General features: G+C 48.7%; 1 protein-coding gene across 1 annotated transcript in view; it reads left to right on the forward strand.

Moving 5' to 3' along the window:
- Positions 1 to 379: 379 nt before the first annotated feature.
- Sema5b (semaphorin 5B) overlaps positions 380 to 23,418 on the forward strand; it is a 116,757-nt gene continuing 93,718 nt past the window's right edge. The window contains exon 1 of the mRNA XM_047565588.1: positions 380 to 505. The gene's annotated coding sequence lies outside the window, so the exon portion shown is untranslated. The remainder of the gene's footprint in view (positions 506 to 23,418) is intronic.

The following is a 23,418-nucleotide window of genomic DNA, read 5'->3' on the forward strand; positions in this document are numbered from 1 at the left end:
GGGCAGGGATCCCGGCTAGGGGACGCGGGGATGTAGGGCGCCCCCTTGCGCTCTCCCTTGCGCCTCAGGGCTGGCGGGTGAAGCGCCCGCCACCGCAGGTCCTCTTCAACCCCCTCCTCCTTTTCTTTCCTCCTTCACTCCCCTCGCTCCCAACTCCTCCCCCACCGCCTCTCCCTCCCTCCTTCTGCTCCCTCGATCTCCTCCTCCCTGCTCTCTCTGGCGCGCCGGGTCTGGAGCTAGTTGGAGCGCGGGGGTTGGTGCCAGAGCCCAGCTCCGCGGAGCCGGGTGGGTCGGCCGCGCATCCAGCGGTTGCTGGAGGAGCCCAAGCGCATCGGGCGCGGCCCGGTCCGGACTGCACCCGAGCGCTGAATCGAGGGCCGGTATCCTGCCTGCGCGGCCGCCCCATTCCCAGACGGGCCGCCAGCCCTCCAGCTCGCCGCCACCTTTCAGAGCAGTCAGGAGCAGAGAACCGCCGGGAACCGGCACCTGCGCGTGCAGCCGGGAGGTGAGTCCCTGGAGCCCCGGGCGCTTTCTCCGCACGGGCTGGGGCTGCAAGTTGGAAACTTCAGCAACTCGGGTGGGTAGTGGAGTGGGGGCCGAGGGGCGCTGGCAAGTTGGAAGCAGGTGGGGGAGGGTGCAGCGGAGGGCAGGGGGTCCATCGGCTTCCGCGTCGCGGGCTGCTGTCTCGGCTTAGGCTCCCTCAGGGATGCTGCGTTCCTGCCACCCGCCAGCTCCGGGTCCCTGTTCCATTGGGCCCTCTTCGAGCTGCGATCGATACCTCTGGGCTGCAGCCGCGTGGGGGCCCGGGGCCCGGGCCTGGAGGAGGGGACCGATGAGTGAAAGGCTGGGAGGGAGCTGGGCAGAGACGCCGAGACTGGCGCGGAGATGGAGGCTCCGAGAAGGCTGGCGAGTAAACGTGGTAGAGGGAGAGTGCGGGCGGCGAGGCGCGTGGGAACGCGTGGCCCGCCCAGGGTGTGAAATCTCCCGCTCCGGGACGTCTCGGTTCCGCCGCCGCAGCAGCGAATGGGGCCCCCACCCGATTCTTCTCAGGCCCCCTTTAGGACACCCCAGCCTTGACTGGGCCCTGGGTAGCCCAAACTCTGCCCGCCAGGGCGTAGATGGAGCGACTCTGGGGGCCCTTCGTTCCCGCCTCGGCGGGTGGAGAGGGGTGCGGCGGCGGGAACCTGGGACGCGAACGGCGATTTCCTGATTTATTTTTCTCATGGTAATTTGTCTTTGTGGTTGGGGCTGCCCATTCACTTTCCGCTCACGTCGTGCCGGAGATCCAGCGCGGAGGGAGGGAGCGGGGGGCGCTCGGGCACAGGGAGGGATGGAGACTGGAGAGGGGATCTGGGACCCGAGCGGGGCGGGCGGGAGCGGAGAGGGAAGTGGTCGTTCGCACCGCGGAGGAAGAAGGCGAGGCTTGAGAGAACCGGCCACAAACTTTAAACAACCAGAAGGACCACCTGAAGCGCCATTCTTCCCACCTTCTTCTCCCCCTTCTCGGTCCTTGGGTCATTGCTCTCCGTCGCGCCGGAGAGGAGTGAGCCCCGAGTTTGGATGGGTCTAGGTGACCGTTGGACGCTGCCCCCACCCCTGCGGTCCTCTCCAGGCTTTCCGTGGGGAGTGGGGTGAAGGCAGGCGGAGCGCGGAAGGGGCAGCCCACCCGCCGGGTGCCCTCCTTTCCGACAGACCAAATGGGATTGGAGGTTGGAGGCTTGCCTATGTCTAGACCCCACCACGACCCACGTACTCTGACCCCCACCCCCATCTTTCCCCTTCAACTCCTAGCTCATCCAGCCTCTGTTTATGTTTCTCAGCCCCCACCGCTTCCCACTTGGACCTCATTCGGCTCCTCATTCTGTCTTGCCGGCTCCGGTGCCCTCTCCGCTGCCCTCTCCACTACCCTCCCGGTCCACACTTCCTCTCATCTTTTAGCCTGTCCTCCTTCATTCTTCTCCGTTACTGTCCCCGCTTTTTTTCTTGACATTCAGAAGTGGCCTGTCACCTTTCTGGGCCCGATGAGATGACCTTGAGGAAGGGGGAGAGGGGAACTTGAGCCTAAGAACTGGACCTCGCATCTGGGAAAAAAGAAACAGCACTGAAGAAAACACCCTGCCCCAAATCTGGGTTCCCAGGAGGAGGTAGGGGGATAAAATATCAAAGCGAGAGAGGGAACTTGCCACTGGGTCACTCCTAGGGCAACGTGAAGCAGTGAAAACTGGGTTTGGGGGAGGGAAGGGAGACCACTGAGGAATTGGAACTGCCTCTTGTTTTTGCCAGGTGGGGAAATGGGGAAAGGTGTATATATGGGGGCTGTGAGTGTGTGGGGGAAGGGGGCAGCTCCTTTCCGCATGTCAACAACCAACACCACCAATTTCAGAAGGAATGGCAGATCTTCCATCTTTTCTCTTTCTGGGAGTGAATGTTAGAGCCTTCCTCCTCCACAGCTGGAAATGGCCACTGTTGTCACTGTGGGCCTCAAGCATTTTCTAAGCAGGTTACTGTGTGCAATGAACCATGTTAGGTGCTGGTAGATACAAAGAGGTACAGGGCTGAGCCCCTGCCCATCAAGGCTCCTAACTCACCAGTTTGATCCCATGGTGCTTGTGTGTGTTTTGGGAGGAGAAGGTGGACATGGGCAGTGCAAGGCAGCTAGGCTTGTTGCCAAATGATGGCCTTAGGAGGGCTTAGGAGAGGACTGGCTAAAGAAAGCTTCATGACTCAGGTGGGACAGAGCTGAGCTCCTTGGCTCTGCCTGGAGGGAGAGAGCCAGAACCCACCTCTCACCAACTGCCAGTTATAGGGAGGGTGGGGCAGCAGAAGGACTGGATGGGGAGGAGATCCTACACCACTAGAGGCAGACTAGAAAGGCAGAGGAGACCAGAGGTCCAGCCTGGCTCTGTGGATTACCACCTCTCCGTGGGGATTGTGGGAACTCCAACAGCTTCCCTGTCATAGGTGAACCTCCTGGCTTGTTTGAAACCCTTCCATTAGTCACTTCTTATTGAGTCTCAAAGCTGGAAGAGGGCTTGGAGATTGTCCATGTTGAGGGAATCACAAACTCAAATCTACAGAGTGCACGCAGGTTACAATGTGTTGTTCAGGCAGAACAGCCTGGTGTTCAAAGTCAACTGAGTGTTCAAAGTCAGCCTGGCCAAATGAAATGATCTGAGCACAACAATTTATAGCCTTTGAGTAGTCAGGCCCCCTATATCTATAATCAAGGAATTAAGATTCTAATATGCGAATAATCCACTTTGTACATGTTTTTATGTTTTCTTGTACTTTGGGGTTGATTGGAATATCCCTCATCCTGCTCCTGGCCTCTGGCCTATAGGATTCCCCTGCTGATCATCACCCTCAGAGCCTACCAGGAGTCTTCTGAGAGATGATAAGTTCCTGACGTCAGGGAGCCATCTTGTCTTGTACAAATTGGAGCACTTCACATCCATCGATACAAGGTTCTAGATGTAGAGCCAAGACTGGAACTCAGGTCTTCTGTCCACCTTCCCACTAGGAATTCAGTGATACCAACCAATTTTATTCTTCACAGAAAGGAAAAAGTCCAACTGTGAATTTCTGTTTCCCCTAATGTATCAAAGCCTTATCCAGGGGTTGGATGAGAAAAGTCTGGAAGATCCCATTGGCTGTTCAGGGATTCCAAGGAACATCCAGAAAGCCTTGAGCCCTGAGTGTGGGTCTAAAAAGGGAAGGGAATCCCTAGAAAGGGGATAAAGGATTCACAGACACTGATGGAAGCTCAGTGTAATAAGGTCGAATGTTGCTAGATGGAGTTTGTGCATTTGAGAAGAAGATGCTATTAATCTAAGTATTTGGAACATTTATCATGATGCACCTGTCCTTAGACTTTCCCATATTCCACAAGGAAAGTCAATGAGACAGCAACCTAGATCACTATGAGTTAATCAACCAATTCACTACTTTCTTTGAGGATTGAGGTAATAAAATGGACTCAGAAGACAAAAGGACTAGAACCCTGATGAGAAGTACCAGTTACTTTGTTATATTGCTGTAGAGGACTTGGTGCTGTGTTCTGGTGCACCATCCCCATCCCTGCCATGGAATCCAGATGTTCCCCACTATCATCAATACAGGGTAGATGAGACCAATGGTGCAATAAAATCATGTGTTCATTATTTACTGAGTACCTGCTATGTGCAAGACACTGTGCTAGGAGATATGGATACAATAGTAAGCAAGACATGTCTCTGATCTTCCTACATGAAGATCAATCAGCATGACTAGGAGGACACACTTACCAATGTTGCCTTACATCTATGATGTGTATGTGTGTGTGTGTGTGTGTGTGCTTTCCCTGTGGATTTGTCTGAGTGATCTGACAGCTAATGTGGACTTGTCCAAAGCATTTGGGGTCTGTGGGGAGGACTAAGAAAGCTAGGATCCCACCACCTTAGTTGGTCCCCAAGTTCTAAATTCCCTCTCTGTGCTTCAGATTTCACACTGTGAAAGGAATCATGCATACCATCCTCTATCTCAGACAGTTTCCTCCAACACCGTGAAGTGGGGCTGAACACCTCCCTCATGCCTGTGGTGTAGACAAAGGTAAAGCCAGGCATCTGGAGAGCTGGGATGACAACTATTGAGAAGTATTGGTTATATGCCCCTGATGGTCTGAATTCCAGTGGGTCCTGAGACCATCCTTTGCCTTATATGATCACCTGGATCACTAGCCTGTTTTCATTCTCTGTGAAGGAGTGGCTTTTGCGTTAGAGATAGTTCCTTGTACTGAATGAATTTTATTTAATTTCAGATCTTTGCATTTGAGTTTAGCCATCACTAAGTTGGTCTTAAATTTATGACAATTCTTAATTAACTTGGTCTTAAAAGTATGACAAGAGGGCACAGCAAGTGTCTTGACAAATGGAGTGGCATCGAATTGTCTAATCTGAGCCCTTCTTTTGTAGCTTGTATGCGCAGTACCTGGATTTCACTGACATAATGCTGTCTTCTTCAGACCTCCCTCTCTATGGCTTTGCTTTAAGGACATCTGCCTAACTGTGGAGCTGATTCTCTAATAAGCGATCTGGAAGGGAATCGTTTATGCCATCCTCTATCTCAGACAATCTCCAAGACACTCTTTCTGAGGAATTCTTCTAACAGGCTTGAAGGCTAGAAAGTGGCAAGGAGAACTTTCCGTTGGAGCAGAGTTCTGAAAGGAAAGGGAGGGGAAGAAGCCAAGAGTTCTGTGGCTCTGCCATATCCCTTCCCTTCCCTTCTGTTTTAGTATTTTGCTTTCCTGAGCTTGAATGATGCAAACCAAGTCTTGCAGGATACATGTTTTGATGCTAATATGAGTGTGTGTGTGTCGGGGGGTGCACTGATAAAAATTACTAGACTTTTTTTAGAATGGAAAAAAAGAGAAGGTGATTTTCTGTCCACTTTGCTGCTGGGCACCTTGGGGAAAGTAGGACAGACCACTGGGCTAAACATGTATTAGAAAGTTTGACCTTTAGCATACTTCCCAACAGTTGGTCCGCTTCTCCTCCTCCCATCTAGGACTTAACACAGGATAAGGATTTTGTTGGGTTTTCCCTGAGTGCTTGAAAGCCTTGGAGGCAATGCCGCACATGCTGAGACCCACCCTGACACAGCCCTCATTCATCTGCCTTTAATAAGGACCACTTAATCAGACTTGCACATGGAACTCATTTGAATCTGAAGCCCTGTCAATATTTTCAGAATATCTTTGCATTTGAACCAGGAACATCTCTGGCTGGCATATTCCATGATGGGAAAGGTTGGTTCTTGGAGGATAGCTAGTGACCATCTGTTCTGCCTATCCCCTGAGGATCAAATGCAAGGATATAAGTTTCAAGTACTGAGGGAGAAGGCTGGATTAGCCATGTGGGAGGCTTCCCCACTTGAGCATTTCTGCCAAACCATCAGATTCCTTAGCTATAAAAAAGCAGTGATGAACCCCAAACCCTTTCTGGTCCTTGTGTTACTGGTTCTGAATGGAGATTGAAGTTGCCTCTTGATTTTCCAGGAGTGATTCATTTGCTTTTTTGGATATGGATTATTTGTAGGGAATATTTAGTTTTAAGCCCATTTTTAGCCTATTTGTAACCCACCTGACTGCCAGTCACTGCATCTTCACGGAGTGCATAGTCCTTTTAGCCTCAGCTTGAGGCAGATGTCATTTGGGAAGGTAAGTTTGCTGTGTGTTGAGGTATGTATGTGTATATGAATATGCATGTGTACATAGATGCAATGCACTATGCAATGTGCACTGTGTTTGATCATTGGATTATCTGCAGACTGTTCCTCTGTCAGGGCTGACACAAAGCTGCCAGGGAGGCAACTGCAAGGAAATGGCTTGTGAGGTACAATTGAGATCCTTTCCTACTTGACAGCCCCACTGGTCTACCTGAGCAAAGCTCCCTCTCTGCTGCTCTGGTCATTATCCTGAAGGCCCCCCAGGATCGCTGCTGTCAGGTGTACAGAAGAGCTGAGTTGGCTCTTAATTATTCAGGGATGGATGGGTCCAGAGTGTTAAGCACCCAACCCAGTCCTCATTTTTCCCTTCTTTTGGTGCCTTGAGTAATTTTATATCTGAAGTGAGAAGCTGGGAGATCTTATCATTTAATACCGACTTTGTTTCTAATAGCTTGTTCCCTCTACTTCTCTTCCCACAAGGCGCCTGGGGGAAACTCGGAACCCTCTAAGCGGCCTTATCCGCCCAAAGCAGACTACTTTTAAGGCCCACACATTGGTCTGTTGGCTGGTGTGTGTTTCTACCCAAAAGCAGGACAGCAGAGGAAAATACCATTAGCTCTTACGTATTCAGGGTCAAGTCCTTGTAGATTTCCCAGGATCCTGGTTTTCTTTCTTTCTGCCTTTCATAGAGCCTGCACTTTGAGCTGATGGAGTCAGCTGGTACCCTGGGTCACATCAGGAGTCTGTGAGTACGGAGCAGTGTCCTTGTGGCAGATCTAAGGAGCACTTCTGTAATGTCCCCCAAGGCTGAGGGTAATTTTCCTGCAGAGAGCGGGTGCCTCAGGGCTCCACCTTCTAAAGTGAGTCTTCCTGTGCTGGGTTCAGTGTAGAGAGAAGACTGACTGTGTACCTGGCGAGCAGCCTCCAATAACCTCTGAATATAGGTAAATGTGGCTTAGTCCAGCTCAACACTGAATTCACTGGTTCCCATAAGAATCCCCTGTAGATTTTTAAAAATATACATGATATCCCCATCCTAGACCTTAATTAAGTCAGAATCCTGAGGGTGAAGCCTGGACATAGTATTTTTTGTACTTCTGATATTCAACCCTGGTTGGAAGTCACTGGCCTAATCTTTTCCTAGGTTCTACCTGGCCTCACACCCATGGCAAGCAGAGTCTTTTAGCCTTTAGCCCCTCAAAACAGCCAGGTCTCTTTTCATTCATTTCACGATAGTTCCTGACATTCAGATCATAGCTACTGTTTGTGTTCCTGTTCTGAATTTAATGACTTTTTATTACAAACCGATATGGGAGTTTTTAGTATAATTTTTTTGGCCATTTTTCTTAAAAAGCATTTATAAAAATAATGCATATCCTCTCAACACTTTAGTATATTTCTTTCTGGATAAGTGTAACTAAACTGGGATCATACTATTTGGACTATTTTGTCACTAGCCTTTTTCATTTAAAAACATATTGTGATAATTTCCCCATGTCTTAAGTGTTTGAAAGTGGACTTTTTAATGGCTGCCTGTATTCCATCACACCGTGTGCCATAATTTATTTAACAGACCCCCTGCGGTTGGACATTTAGATTGCAAGCCATTTTTCACTATTATAAATAATGCTGCAGCGAACATCCTTGTACATAAATCTTTGTGCCTATTGATGATTATATCCTCAGAAGAGATTTCTCGAAGTGGAATATTTATGCTTCTTTCTAACATGGACCATTAAGATCATTTTTGACTGACTTTCTATAGAAATAATGCATTTTTTTGGATTCAGAGCTGAAAAACAAACTCTTTTCATTGAACTCCTCTGAAGCTTCAGGCCAACTGCTTTGCCTTGTCTCTCTTAGGTCAGACCTCCTTCCTAGGCTCCCCCCTACCCTGCCCCCAACTCCTTCTTGCCCCGCTACCCCCATCAGCTCCATATAGTGCTGCCTTGCCCCATCTGATGAACTCTCAGTCTCTTCTGCCCCTGACCTCCAGGATCCATGTTTCTTCCTTTCCCTTCTCAGTCCTTTACTCTTCACACCTCCAGCCCTTGACCTATCTGTATTCAGTGCCTTGAAGCTGTTGTTTTCATAGTAGCATTATTTACTGAGCTGTTACTATGTACTAAACCTTTTATATGCATTATCTCTTTTCATGCTCTGTGCCTCATGTACTCATATTATTTTTGCCTCTACTTTCCCCATGAGACAACTGAAACCTTTAGAGCTAAAACAATTTGTTCAAGGTCATACAGCTAATAAACAGTAGAAATGGAATTTAAACCCAGAACCAGCACATGTAACTTCTACTTATACATTTTCTCCATCCTCTTGGGCACCTCTTGACTTATGGTGTCAACAGGTTGTTTACAATGTTCCATCAGCATCCCATGGACATATGTTGTGCCTCTTTCCAGCAGAAGAGCAGCGGTTCTCAAATATGAATGGCAGGAGAGCAGAGATGCTATTCATCAATGTCCCCCTTTCCTTTTTACTTCCTCGATTATGTCCTTGTCCCCTTTGTTTCCAAATAACTCACGCTAGATAACATTTCTTGCTTGCTTACTGACCAGCTGCCAAGATTCCAGCATACCTTGCAGCCGAGTAGGTCCAAGTGATGACATATCTCTATTACAGCTTCCCCAGCTAGTCAGAAGAATTTGGATGCTGCTCTCCCAGTATGGATTATAAAGCTGTCAGGGAGGGATGCTGCAGTAATGATGGGGATAGGCAGCCTGACTTCTATGGGAAGTCAAATACTGCTTAAAGTGCAGGGTTGGATACATTCTTGCATTCTTGCCTCTGTACCATTGTCATTGCTGAGGAGGTCGATAAATGGCAACCAGAACTGTCATTTGGATTTGATTCTGACCATGACCAAGAACTAGGCAGTTATGTGACAGAACACTTAGATGAAAGAAAACACATCAGCTTGGCTTTTGTAATGACCAAGGAAAGAAATGACATGCCCAGAGACCTTCTTTAGACTGTAGGAAGTCTGACGTGGGGAAGAATGACTGTATGATTTAGGGATTCCAGAAGGGAAGATGGTTTGTGGCAGGTGAGCTTCCAAAAAATTAAGCTTCACATTTTTATACATAACTTGGATGAAACTGGAATAAGCGAGCTTATCAAATTTGTTGGTGACAAGGCCATGATGGGCAGCTTCTATAAAAGACAGAATAAAGATTCAAAAATGATCTCAACAGACTGGAATGCTGGGTTTAAACTAACAAGATGAAATTTAACAGGGGCAGATGGAAAGTCGCATTTAGATTGCAGAAATTAATTACTCAAGTTCTTGAGGGGGTTGGGGGCGGGGGCAGACCTGATTTGGCTGAGAGCCTGAGAAAAAGATCTGAGGGGTTTAATTGTGCACAGGCTTCACAGGAGCCGCAAGGTGATGGGAGTTGCTCCAAACAACGCCGTCTTAGATGACACTAAGAGAAATGCAAAACCCAGATTGGCTTTTCCCTGACCATTCTGTACTCATTTCTGGGCACGGATTTTAAAAAAGACTCTGACCAGCTCAAGTGTGGTCAGTGGAGAGTACCCAGCATCCGAACTGGGTTGGAAAATCCAGCCACAGTAGGTTTGGTAAAAAGTGGGTTTCTATTTAGAGAGGGGGAAAATGGTTGGGGTCTTGGTTACAGTGTCTGACTGCAGAAGAAGCAGAACTTCCTGTAGAAGAGGATATAGCTCATCAATCCAGGAAAATCTTTCAGGAGAAGATTCTAGAGTGGAAAGAACCAGAACTGGATTTTTTAAAATAAGCCAGATGAGTTCAAGTGAAGTAAACATCTTTTCCAGCAGTCCTCCCACCTTGCTTTTGTGTAACTCCTGACCCAGAGACAGAGATGATCAACCTGGAAGTGTATCTCTATCTCTATGTGGCTCTAAAGCTGGAACCTCACTTCCTTTCAGGTTGCTCAAGATCAGTGGTCCTCAAAGTGAGGTCCCTGCTCAGCAGGGTCAGCACCACCTAGAACTTGATAGCAATACACAAATCCTTGGGCCACACCCCAGACCTACTGAATCAGCCATGCTAGGGCCAGACCCAGCTCCTTGTGCTTTCAGAGCCCTTCAAGTCATTCTGCTGCATGCTGAAGTTCAAGACTCTGTGTTAGATCACACTAGATGATTCTTTGTGTTGCTGGATGCTTGTGGCACTTATTGGAACTCACACAACTTGCAACCCTTTGTTAGGGAAACAGTGTAGAACCTTGGAATGAATGCAGGCTTGGGGATGAAGTGGACTTGGGTTCAAACCCAGTGGAGCTACATTTTGGCTGTGGATTCTTTATAAATTCCTTTTTTTTTCTCAGCCTCCTTCAAGAGGAGGGCAAATGATATGAGGTAGTCAGCTCCCCATTCCCATAACAAATATCTGAGATAATCAGCTTATAAAGAGAAAAGGTGGACTCTGGCTCACAGTTTTGGAGGAGTTAGCCCATGTTTGGTTGGCCTCATTGCTTTGGAACCAGTAGTGAGGCAGCACCTCATGGCAGCAGGGCATGGCAAAACTGTTCACCTCATGGACAGGATGCAAAAGAGAGAAGAAAAAGAGATCAGGGTCCCATAATCCACTTTGAGAGCCATGACCTGAAGACTCCACTAGGCCTCACCTCTTATAGGGTCTACCACTTCTCAGTCATTCCCTGCTGGGTAATAAGTCTTTAATACATGGGCTTTCGGGGGACATTTCAGATTCAAACTATGGCAGTAGCTCATGCAGATGTTCACTGTTAGAATCAGGTCATCCTGGGTAAGCATCTTACTGGCATCACAGTGGCCTATCCTGAAGAATACTGACATCCTAGTGAACTCTCCTGGAGCCCCTTAAAGAACAACCTGGGTGCAGTCTCCTCTGTATCCCTTCATAGCACACACCAACATGGGGCTCCCTCATATTCTAATTTTTTGGGGAGGTGAGGGTGTTGGAAATTGAAGCCAGGGAATGCTCGGCAAGTACCCTGCCATTCCACCATACCACAAACCTTCCAGTTAACTTTTAGATTGCCAGTTCCTGTCCCTGTACAATAGAGCACCAAGACTGCTTTTCTTCTCGTGCTACTGGGACCCCTTGTGAACATGAGCAGTTTTATCCCTCCAGTGGATCTCGCCAAATATGACTTTCTGTGAGTTTTGACTCCCTGCTCTCAGTACATACTTTAATCTGTTAAAGCCATTAATTAGAAGTTTTGGCCAGTCGTGGTGGTGCATGCCTGTAATCCCAGCAGCTCGAGAGGTTGAGAGGTTGAGGCAGGAGGCAAGTTTAAAGCCAGTCTCAGCAACTTTGCGAGGCCCTAAGCAACTGACTCAAAACAAAACAAAACAAAAAAAACCAAAAAACATATATATATATATAAAGGGCTGGACTATAAAAAAAAAAAAAAAAAAAACAAGTTTTGGAACCAAAATATCTCATGGTGACCTCTAAAGAGGAAAGACGCTGGGGTTACTGGTGTTGAGCTGGGGAGAAATGTGTGTGTTGCCCGAATCATCTGTATAAATCCCTATTGAGTGGTCAGCAGGTGAAATCTTGAATATGTCAGAGACAGCTCATCTCCCACAAAGGTGGCCCAATAGATTTTTGGGCAACAATGCCTAATACAAACTCCTTGTGGTCCTTTGAAATCTGTTTCTCTCTCCATGGGCTCCATCTTTTCTCCTTATGGTTCTTTCTAATAAACATAGTCCCTCTTCTGTTCTTCCCACCTCTTCCCTGCTTCTGTTAGTCCTCCTCTGGATCATCTCTTCATCTCTGGGATCCTCCTATTTGTCACAAGTTGAGGTAGTTAGGACCACATTGGGCCCTGTAGGTGGACCCTTCTTGGTCCAGGTCCCACACCTTCTATTAAATTAGCTCCAATTCTGACCTGGTGCTTTGGGCAGCCATGGGATACTGCTGATTTTTCTTTACCTTACTGCCAACCAACACTTCTAGGTCTCTTGAACATAATTAGTACTCAACCTCATCTTCCCAAATGTGTCTTTGTGCTTGAATACATTTTCTAGGGCTGACAACACAAAGTGCCACAAACTGGGTGGCCTAAACAACAGAAACATGTTGTCTCACAGGATTGGAGGCTGGGAGTCTGAGATCAAGGTATTGGCAGGGTTGTTTCCTTCTGAGAAATGTGATGAAGTCTATCCTGTGCCTGTTCGCCAGCATCTGGTGGTTTGCTGGCAGTCTCTGGCATTCCTTGGCTTAAAGAAGCATCAAACTAATTTCTGCCTTTATCATCACATGGTGTTCTCCTGTGTATGAGTCTACTTCCAAATTTCCCTTTTTATAAGGACAGCAGTCTTACTGGGTTAGGGACCACCTTTCTCTAGTATCATTTCATCTTACTGTGTCTGCAACAATCCTGTTTCCAAATAAGGCTATATTCTGAAGTATTGGGAGTTAAAACTTAGTTCATAGCAGCAGGGGCATAGTTCATCCTGTAATAGTGGTGTAGCTTTTTGGTATCCTGTTTGGGACTTTACATTTTTCCTGAATTCATTTTCTCTTATTTAAGTTCAGTCCATTTGTCCAGCTGATTGAGACCTTTCAGACCCTTTCAGCTTTTTCACTGCTGTAACTAAAAGATCTGACCAGAACAACTTTAGAAGAAGAAGAGTTTATTTGGGGGCTCATGGTTTCAGAGGTTTCAGTCCATAGAAGGCCGGCTCTATTCCTTGGGGCTCAAGGTGAGGCAGGACATCATGGTGAAAGAGTGTGGTGGAGGGAAGCAGCTCACATGATGATCAGAAAGCAGAAAGAGAGACTCTACTCGCCAGATGGAAAAGATATACCCCAAAGGCATGCCCCCAGTGACCCACCTCCTCCAGGCACACCCTACCCACCTCCAGTTACCACTTGATTAATACCATCATGGGATTAATTCACTGACTGGGTTAAGACTGTCATAACCCAATCATTTCTCCTCTGAACCTTCTTGCCTTGTCTCACACATGAGCTTTTGGACGACACCTCACATCCAAACCATAACACCCTGCTTTTGGCATCCGGTATATTCACTGTTGTTCCTGGCTTCAAATGCTTCCAGTGTGTGGATCAGAGGAATTGACAAAATGTTGAATGAGGGAGGCATGGGTAGGAGCCCTGGAGCCCTGAGCATGCCCCTGGACACTTCCTTCCAAGGGGTCTTGACTCATTGTTTCCTTGGGGTACAATTGTGCGACCAGCTATATGTACCACTAATTCTACCTCCTTCTAGCTTCCTTTCTTTAGCTCATACACAACAATTTCAGGAAGAGCCTGTCAGATGTTTTGTTCAAGATCAGCACTGTGGGTGAACCCCATTTCCCTCATCTACCAGCACGGTGACCCTGTCAACGGAGGAGACCAGCTTTGCCTGACAGGACTTTATTATCGAACACGCGCTGTCTGCCTGTGATCTCAGCTTCTGTCCAAGTGCCCACCACACTTCATTTATAGTCTCTGCAGGAATTTTTATCAGGCAGCACCTCGGGTTTGCCTCTCCGTTGTGTGTGAAAACCACCACAGACCCCTTTTTGGAGGCAGGGGCTGTGTGGCCTGAGGCCTCCAAGGCACCCCTCACCTCCTGCCCTGCTTGCCAGGATACTGTCACGATTCCTGTGAGACCCCCACAGCTGTTCTAAGCCTCATTTGCCTGTTCCTGGTTTCCTGGCGTGAGCATCTGGGTCGAGTGGCTTGAATGCATTCAGAGCAGCTGGAGCGTTGGCCGCCCTCCTGCCAGAGCCAGTCTCGCTTGGTCTATGCCCCTCATGCCTCTCACTTTTTCCTTCCCAGGGAGTCACACACTGATAGATGAGACCCAAACCAAACTAGAGATAGCAGGGCCTGCCAGAGATGCCTCCCAGGCCTGCAGACACCATCTTAGCTTCCCTTCAGCATCCTTTACAGCATCCACCTGCTCTTTCCTCTCAAGTTGTTCCTTCTCCTCTCTATTGTGGCTCTTGGGCTCTCTGAGGTCAAACACCTCAGTGAAGGTGAGGTATGTGCTTCAAGGCTTGGCTGGAGGTGGGAAAGGGTGCTGGTCTGAAGGCCTCATGCTCTGCTGAGGAATCTGGCATGACAGCCTGGAGTGGTAGGAAAACCCAGGAGCCATGCAGACCTGGGTTTGAATATCCTCTCGGTCGTTTACTCTTAGGGTGCCTTTAGGCAAATTACTTCTCTCTGAGGCTCAGTTTCCTCATCTGTAAAATGGCCACAATATCCGCTTCCAAAGGGTATTGTGGGAATGAATTAAATTTGTTCTGTTTTGTTAAACAGGCCACCTGGAAAAAGACCTGGGTTCTCAGGTCACCAAACTAATCAGCCCTACTGCAGAGTGGACGAGGGATCTGCTTGCGTTGGGGAGAGGGAGCCCTGGTGGAAGAGGCAGGGTCACAGACTGGGCCTGGCCTGAGGGACTGAGGGCCATGACTGCAGTGAGGCCTTCGAAGTGGAGGAGTAAGCCTGAAAGAGTCGGGAGAGAAGACACCTGGAACCCTGAGCAATTCCAGAGGAGTGGAGTGTTGTGAGGATTTCCTAGTATACTGAGAGCTTATATGATAGCAGGCCATTTAGAAAGTTGCATGTGTTCTAGCTCACAGGAGCCCTAAGGGCCGATATGATTTTATTTTGCCATCTTATAGATGGAGCAACTGAGACAAGCTGAGATATGGAGATGCTGGATCGCTAGTGCGCACCGCCACTCTCTCAAGCCACGCGGGTCAACTGCCTCCCAGTTTTCTCTTCCTTTCATCTGACTGATGTGCTTTTCCATTCCACTTTCTCATCACTCATGTCGCCTGCATCCCCCAGCTCTGTCCTGCAGGACCCTGTGCTGAAATCAGTCCTCACACCCTTTCCTCCTTGGAGATGGGCTCAAGGCTCTGCCCATCCCTCAGGACCCTTCTGAGTCTCGCTCTTGTCTGGGTCAGTTCTCCCCACTCCCTCTGTCGTTCTCAGAGGAAAGGTTTAAATTAGACTCCAATGACTGAAGGCAGCTCTGGCTTGTGGGAGCTCTTTAGGGTTGGTGGAGGAAGAAGAAAGGAGAAGGTCCCCCCTTGGCTCCCACGGCCCCAGATGTCTGGGTGCAGGATGACAAGAGGGGAAGTATTTCTCATGGAAAGATGGCTGCCACTCTTAATTAACCCTCAACTTTAATTACACTTCACAGCCTGTCCTGCTGGGAGAGGGATTGCTTGGAGGTTGTCACACAGAGCTAAATGTCTGGAGCATTTCCACTTGAGAAACTCCTCTCCTTGAAAGGGCAGGCCTAGGGCTGGTGTTGGGTATGGATGGGGGATATGCCAGTGACTCTCCCCTGCCCAGCCCTGGTCATCTGCTGGGGAGACCTCCCTGAGGGTGAAGTAAGCTCTTTGGCAGTTGGTATCATGGCTGCATCCAGGGCTTTCTTAGAGGAAGATGTGGTGTGGTGGGTGGGGAAGGAGGCACAGAGGGAGAGGCCATAGGAAGCCAGAGGGGTAGGTGAGTGAGTGCCTCCAGCACCAGGGGTTAATTCTGGTGAGACCTGTATTCTCAGATAACAATTACCATGTGGGGACCTACTGTGAGCCAGCCTTTCATTTAAATCCTCATAATGGGGCTGGGTTTGTGGCTCAGTGGTAGAACATTTGCCTGACTTGTGTGAGGCACTGGGTTCAATTCTCAGCACCACATATAAATAAGTAAATAAATAAAGGTCTGCGGACAACTAATAAAAATATTTAAATAAATAAACAAATCAATCCTCATAATGGACTCCAGGTTATATAGGGAGAGAAGACCTCAGAGAGGTGAAGAAGCATGCCTAACAGCCCACAACAATATACAGGTGGTGTCAGGGCACAGATCCAGGCTGCAGGGAGTGGAAGCTCCTCCTGCTGCCCCTGGGCCTCTCACAGCTGGAGGCCCACCTGCAGGCTCCTGCCCCTGTGGCCGCACTCAGCAGGGAAGCGCCTTTGGTGAAGGAGGTGAGGTCAGACACTAGAGTCAGGGAGGCAGCGCTTTTCTGCAGGGATGTAGTGCAGAAATGCTGTTGCTTCTGGGAGGGTGCGTGTGTGTTTCTCTAGGTCATTCCATGTCTGGAGGAATGATGGGGAAGCTTTGATGTGAAGCCACCATAGCCTTCCATCACCATCGGGAGTACTTCCACAGCCCGCAGTTCTGTGCCTCTTTTTCTCCTCTCTCTCTCTCTCTCTCTCTCTCTCTCTCTCTCTCTCTCTCTCTCTCTGTGTCTCTCTCCCTCTCCTCTGCATGTCTGTCTGTTTTCCCTCCTGTACTCGTCCCAGGCTGTCCTCCTGTGGCCTCTCTGAGGCAGCAGCTCCTGTGCCATCCTAAGCCCTTTAGTGACTGCCTTGAAGCTAATATCTGTGGCCTGGAGTCACAGACTTCGGGTACACGTGTGTACATTGGGGCTGGAGCTTCATTTCACAGAGGCCTGAGGGAGTCTGCTGTCATATGAAGGCTCCACCTTCCAACTGGCCTGAATTCAGGATTCCCCATTTCTTGGGTAAAATTCCAGACTCCCATCTCATAACTTCCTGTATGCACAAGGAATGTGGAGAAGTGAAGGCCCAGGATTAGCCTCAGATGTCCTATAGTCTTCCACACCAATGCTACACAACCTGCTCATGTATGACAAAGAGGCTGGACCAGGTAACCGAGCCTTGGAATATCCCTGTCAGGCAGTCTGTTCTCTAAACACTGCTTCTAAATCTCCAGGGGACCCTCTCAAGGGATGCCCCTCATCTTGTAAGTGGAAGACAAGGCTCTGGTAGTTAAGTGGCCCCATGTCACTCTCCCTGGTTCTCTCTGTTCCTTTGCTCTGATGATAGAGGTGGGATGGCAGTTCTTAAACGAAGGGGCTCAGCGGTTATGTCAGAAGAGCTTACTAAATGACTGACCCCCCTCACACACACACACCTTGTCTTCTGTGCATTCAAGAATGGTCTTTGGGCCTGTCCACTTGAGAGCAGGCTCCCAGGACGTGGTGTCTGCTCCCATCTGCAAGGGAATCCCCTGGCCTTGGTGACAGAACCTCATGGCTGCCCAGACCAGACACTTAGCTCAGTTCTTTCAATTTTTTAATTTGTTCTCTTAGTTATACATGACCGTAGAGTATATTTTGACATATTATACATGCATAGAACATAACTTCCCATTTTCGTGGTTGTACATGATGTGGAGTTACAGTGGTTGTGTATTTGTTTTTATATGTATGAAAGTTATGTCCGATTCATTCTACTGTCTTTTCCATTCCCATCCCCCCACCCTTCCCTTCATCCCACCATTCTCTTCAATTTTCTAATCCAATAAACTTCTATTCTCCCTTCCCCGTTTATTGTGAGTCAGTATCTGCATATTAGAGAGAACATTCAGCCTTCGGTTTTTTGGTATTGGCTTATTTCACTTAGCATGATAGTCTCCAGTTCCATCCATTTACCAGCCAATGCCATAATTTCACTCTTGTTTATTCGGTCTAGTTCTTCCCCCATATATTTTGTAGGGGTCTGGGTGGTGGCTGACAACGGGTTTGGAGAGGCTCCTACCTCAAAGGCAATGAGAGCATCCATTCCACTCACTGCAGCTCTAGGACACAGGGTCAGTGATCAGGAGACCCTTGCATCTGACACAATCTGATACCCTTCAAGAGGGTGTAAAGGTTGGTGGTTGGGAGGCTGGGCGACTTGCGTACAGAGGTGAGCCATTCTTTGTTCTCTCAATAAACTGGGCAGTTCTATTCTTTGGGCTTATTCTGCTGGGACTATGTCAAATTTTTGCCTGACTCTAGATTCAAAATCTTGCAAAGTAATTATATTGTTGAGCAAAACCATTTGCCCTGAGCTGGGGACTCGCAGGGCTCAGGGGAATGCGAGATCACATCCAATGCAGAGGAGCCGCCATGCAGAGGCCACGGTGATTCGGGAGTTGTGGCCATGCCAGCTGTGAATTTGGCTTCATGGCCAAGCTAGCAGCCTGGTTGAGTGACAGTGGACATTTATGGAAGCTGGGCCCATCCTGGTACGAGATCACTGCCTTTTGAAGAGGCAACCTGTGAGCTTCTAATGTTCTTATTATTTGCTAATGTTATTTACACGTCAAAGCCACATGGGAGAAACCAGGGTACCTCACTTCAGTCACGTGTGGAAGTCAAGATGCGAGAAAATGGCCGCATTTCTCTATCAGAATTATTGCAGCCTCCAAAGTCCCACCTGCAGGAAAGAGCCAGAGTGGGAAAGAGAGCCCTAAGCTGGTGTTAGAGCCAGGGTCAGGGCCAGACCTCAGGGCTCTGACAGCTCCCAGCCGGCCGTGGGGCCCACGCACACCTTCCTGATCTGCCCTGTCCCTTCTCCACTTGTGACTGCCCTAATGTCCAGTGCGTGCTATTTATTGTTTCAGTTGTCAAGTATCGTTGGGTGCACCCTTGTGTGCCAGGACTCTGCTGGGAGATGGGGTGAACGAAGCACAACTCTGGCCTCCCAGGACCAGCCAGTTCCTGGAGGGGGCGCAAAGCAGGTTAGTGTTCCCTGCAGTCCACTGAGCTGCTGGCCTTGCCGGCAGCGGTAAGGCCCTAGGAGTGAGGCCAGGCTGCTCTCCTGCTCTTTATAATTCCCCTTCACCTGCCCTGGGCTAAATGATGATGGGGACATGACAGAAGCCATTTTTTTTTTTAAAGTGCTTTAATAACTGTTGAAGAACTTTCACACCCTTATTTCTTTCTCCCAGTGACCTCAGTTTCCCTCACTGAACTCCATGCCCACCATGGTTTTCAAGTTTTATGTATATTACCTCATTTACTTCTTACAATCACAAAGGATTCTGAGGTTGGTACAGTTATGCCCATTTTAGAGGTGAAGAAATTCTCCAGAAAGAACGGGGCAGCCCTAAAGCCTTGTCTTCCAGTTCCACATCCCATGCTCTTCTCCACCATGCCACATGCCTCTGCCGTCAGGGTATTGTGGGGATCGTGGGGTGTCGAGCCCTGGTCCTGAGCCCTGGGGTTCTTTACTCCTGAGAACCCTCCCTGCCTCTCACCCACTCAGAGCACCTCGAGTCCTTGCTCTGTTCCTCCAGGCTCCACCATCAAAGATGATTTGGGGGCTGGGGTTGTGGCTCTGTGGCAGAGTGCTTGCCTAGCATATGTGAGGCACTAGGTTCGATCCTCAGCACTTATGAATAAATAAAATAAACATCCATGTATAACTTAAAAATATAAAAAAACAATTTAAAAAAAGATGATCTGGTTTGTTCAGGGGAGCCGGGGCACTAGCGTGTTTTCAGGGCTCACCAGGTGAATCGGGCACCTCCATTTTTTGCCTCTGCCCTCAGTGCCTTGTGCTGCTTCTGCTGCCATTATGTGAGGATCTCCTTGCAATGAGCTCCATCTCCCACGGCAGGGACAGAGCTGGGTTTATCTTGGTGCCCCTTCGCCCGGCCGAATGCTAGGCACAGAGGCCTCAGTAAGCATGTGTTGAGTTATGGTTACAGCTAAAGCCACAAACATCACTTTTCTTGTATCTTTCTTACAATGCATGGATGGAGCATGGTCCCTCCAAAAGGCTCCTTGATTTTATAATTCCAGTATAAAGTGAGGAATGGAGGTCTTCCCTCCTGAGGATTTCAAGGTCACTTTGTGAGTCTTAGTAACTGGGCATAGAGCAGGGGACACAGGTGAGGTCCTTTGTGGGGCAGCCATGGAACAGCATCTTCTCTCTCACCTCCTCCCTCCCTCATACACACACAGGGATAGGAATGAGAATGGAAACAGGAAATCTTTAAAAACAGGGCTGAGAAGGGGCGCTGTGTGGGAGGGTAGAGGGAGTACCTTCTGTACTGTTTTCACCTGATGTGTTTTTTTGGGCCCCGGGGAGATGCTGGATAATTGGAACCTGCAAAGTAATATAGACCCTTCCTCAGGTTACAGTCCCTAATCCTTCCTCTCAATACCCACACCCCCTTGTTCTTCCCCAGAGGGAAGTGAAGAAATGGAGGAGTAGGAGGGTCGCCAATCCCGCTCCACAGGGAGTGGAGAAGGGCGTGTCAGTTTATTCAGTAGGGGTTTGGGCAAAGCCTCCCTTTCATCTCAGGCTGAAGCACTGAGCCTTGATTTTCTGCCAGCTGCTCTGTTCGTTAAGCAACTGCCCTGCCATGGGCCCACTGGATCCGTGTCTTATGCGGCCTCATGGAAAACTGGGTGGCATTGATGGAGCAGGCTGCCCGGGGAAGCTCAGGTTCCCTCTGCCCTGTAGCAGAGCCTGCTGCATCTATGTCATCCCCCAAAGTGGACACTGTTGGCAGTGTCCTGAAACCCTTGGGCTAGGGGTGCAGCTCAATGGTAGTGTGGACTTGGAGCGTGTAGAGTGTGTACTTTGCACACAAGAGGACCTGGGTTCCATCCCCAGCACCAAAAAAAAAAAAAAAGAAAGAAAAAGGAAAACAGACCAACCAGTCCTTTCCTGGCTTCCTCTCTACTGCCTCCGGACCTAGGCTTCATGCTCTTCACTCCAACCCCACTTCCATTCCAAGGCCACCCACCCATCAGGGCCTGATCAAGCCCTGCAATCCCCCGCCACATCCCCAGCCACACAGGATGCAAGCGGCCCCTCTGTGGAGTGCCTTCAAGGCATCTTTTAACAAGTACTTATGGGGCAGCACAGGTGTGGATGTTCCTCTAGTTCTTGGGAAGGGAAAGAACTGAGAAGAAGCCCTGCCCCCGTGGAGTTTATTTTCTCCGCAGGGAAGACAGAAAAAACAGTGAACACCATAAATTGTACAGTGAACACCTTAATCCTATCAGTGTGTGAGAAGTTAATAAATATGTGATAGGATGTTGTCTTGTTTTGACTCTTAGCAAACAGATTGACTATGCCCCCAAACAGCAAAAATGAAATTTGAATTCTCATGCACCCCTCACTTTGCTGTGACTGTTTTCAGTATCATCCCATTCTGCTCCCTCTAGTCTCTCCCCAAATTTTGTTTTTCCTGGCAGTTTTTTGTTTTGTTTTTGTTTTGGTACCGGGGGTTGAATCCACGGGCACTTAACTGCTGAGCCACAACCCCAACGCTTTTTATTCTTTAATTTTGAGGCAGGGTCTTGCTAAGTTGCTGAGGGCCTCTCTGAATTGCTGAGGCTGGCCTCAGATTTGGAATCCTCCTGTCTCAGCCTCTCAAGTCCCTGGGATTACAGGAGCACACCACTGCCTGTATTTTTAAACAAATCCCAGATATCATGAAATTTTGTCTATCGATACTTCAGTATGCACCTCAACTGGTAAGGATTTATTTATGTTGTATATAAATACCATGTCATGGTCACACCTAAGAAAATAGACAATAATTCTTCCGGGATTGTTTAATTCTATTGTATGTGACAGTCTTGCCTCACTAGGTACTGAAGGCCCCTTAAGGCTGAAGACCATGGTGTATGAAAAAGTCTCCAACACTTGGAAATAAGGCGAAAGAATGGTCGTCACACAGGAGCACCCTAAACTTATTGATTCTCTAAAGGAATGCACTTTTGTTTGACTCTCAGTTTATTATTGATCCAGAACCGTGCCTCATGAAGTTAACACAGGGACTAATAGCTTGCAAGGTTCAAAACATACAACAAATTTGGTATTTTTATCTAATAGAGATACAATTGATTTCTGTGCCACAAGTTATAGTTTTATTGTCTCCTAGAGAACTTTAACCAGGTTTGTCTCCATTTAACAAACTTAATTTCTTTTTACTTTTCCTGACTGATTATACAAACGACCCTCTGTCTTTCAAATTCTCTTTTGAATCAGCTTTACCACCCCTCATTAAGGAGTTAAATAAATATATATTTATGAGAGAACATTTCCAAAGTTCCGTTTTGATGGTGGTTGTACATTTTCTGTATGTTCTTAGTCTAGTCAGCGGCTTGGGTGGACCAGATGTTTGTAGGATCGGAGTCATCCTTGATTTGCTCTTTATAAGGGGAAGAGTCAAGGTTTCAATGGAGAACTGCCCAGAAGATGACTCTGGTCTCCCTGAGTCCCATCCTAGAGAAAGGGGAGGACTGAGGTTCATGACTGGCAGGTAGTCCCAGGGGCTAGAGAGCCCTGGACTTTCTTCTGCTCCTGTCCCCGCCGTAACACTGAGTGGGGAGGAAGGAAGGGGCAAACAAGACCCACGTGCGTGTGTGGTGGTGTAGGTGCTGGAGGGTGCAGGGGTGTGCCCAGGAGAGCATGCTGGCTTGCCAATGTGCCCCCGTGCTCAGAGGGCAAGGGTGACCTTGTGGGAGTGCTCTTTTATGTCTAAAAATTGCCACCCTCTCATTCCTCATGCTTCTCTGGGTGGGAAGTTCTCTTTTATATCTTACCCTAATTATTCCATTACAGTTGAGGCCAGGGATGCAGACAGAGGCGGGAATATCTGCAGATGCAGCTGGGATGGTGGTGGGAGGGCTTGTTTGTGGTGCAGAGCAGCTGCCCTTTTCATCTCCTGAGAGGCGATGTTTGTTCTGAACTGGGCTGGGGTGGGAGAGTGTGTGCGGGGAGCAGGGCTCAGCAGAGATGGGCTGCTGTCCCGGGGGCTCCCGGGTCTGGAGGATGCACAGCAGAGAGGACCATGTCTTCATGTCTAAAAACGCACGGTTGCCACCCTGCCCCTCTCGGCCTCCTGAGGGCCTGTTCCTCCAGGAAGCCAAAGCAACCTGGAGTTGGGGGAAGGGCTTGCCCCCCAGGGCCCCACCCCAGCCTTCCGAATCTTCCAATTCCCAGTCTCAGCACTCAGTGCACCTTATGCCACGCCAAGCCAGCCCTTCAGCAAGTTGTTAATAAGAGGGGATTTTCCATTCTATTTAAAGGTTGAATGTGTTCAATATTTTATTTAAATTGGCATGGAAAAGCTTGAACAACATAGTTTTCTATTTGGGGCTAGAATGACTTTTAAGTTACCTAATCCATGGTCCCCACCCCTCTTCCTGGGGGCCTCTTTTGACCCTGGAGACTGAGGGTGGCAGGAAAAGCCAGGGCAGGGGCTTTCTTCTGTCCTGGACTTTAGGCCACCGTCCTAACTTGTCAGTCACTCCCATCTTCCTTGGTGTCCTCCCCTCACTCAGTCGTGTGCTACCCACCAGCCATCCCCAGGACACATTTGCCAGTGCCAGACACCAGAGACACCGAGATGAATGAGACCCTTTCGCAGCCGGAGACCTTCTGGGTCCAGCAGGCAGTGATCCTTCATGAGCAGACAGTGCTTTCTGGCTG

The sequence above is a fragment of the Sciurus carolinensis genome, chromosome 9, assembly GCF_902686445.1.
Source record: "Sciurus carolinensis chromosome 9, mSciCar1.2, whole genome shotgun sequence".
NCBI lineage: Eukaryota > Metazoa > Chordata > Mammalia > Rodentia > Sciuridae > Sciurus > Sciurus carolinensis.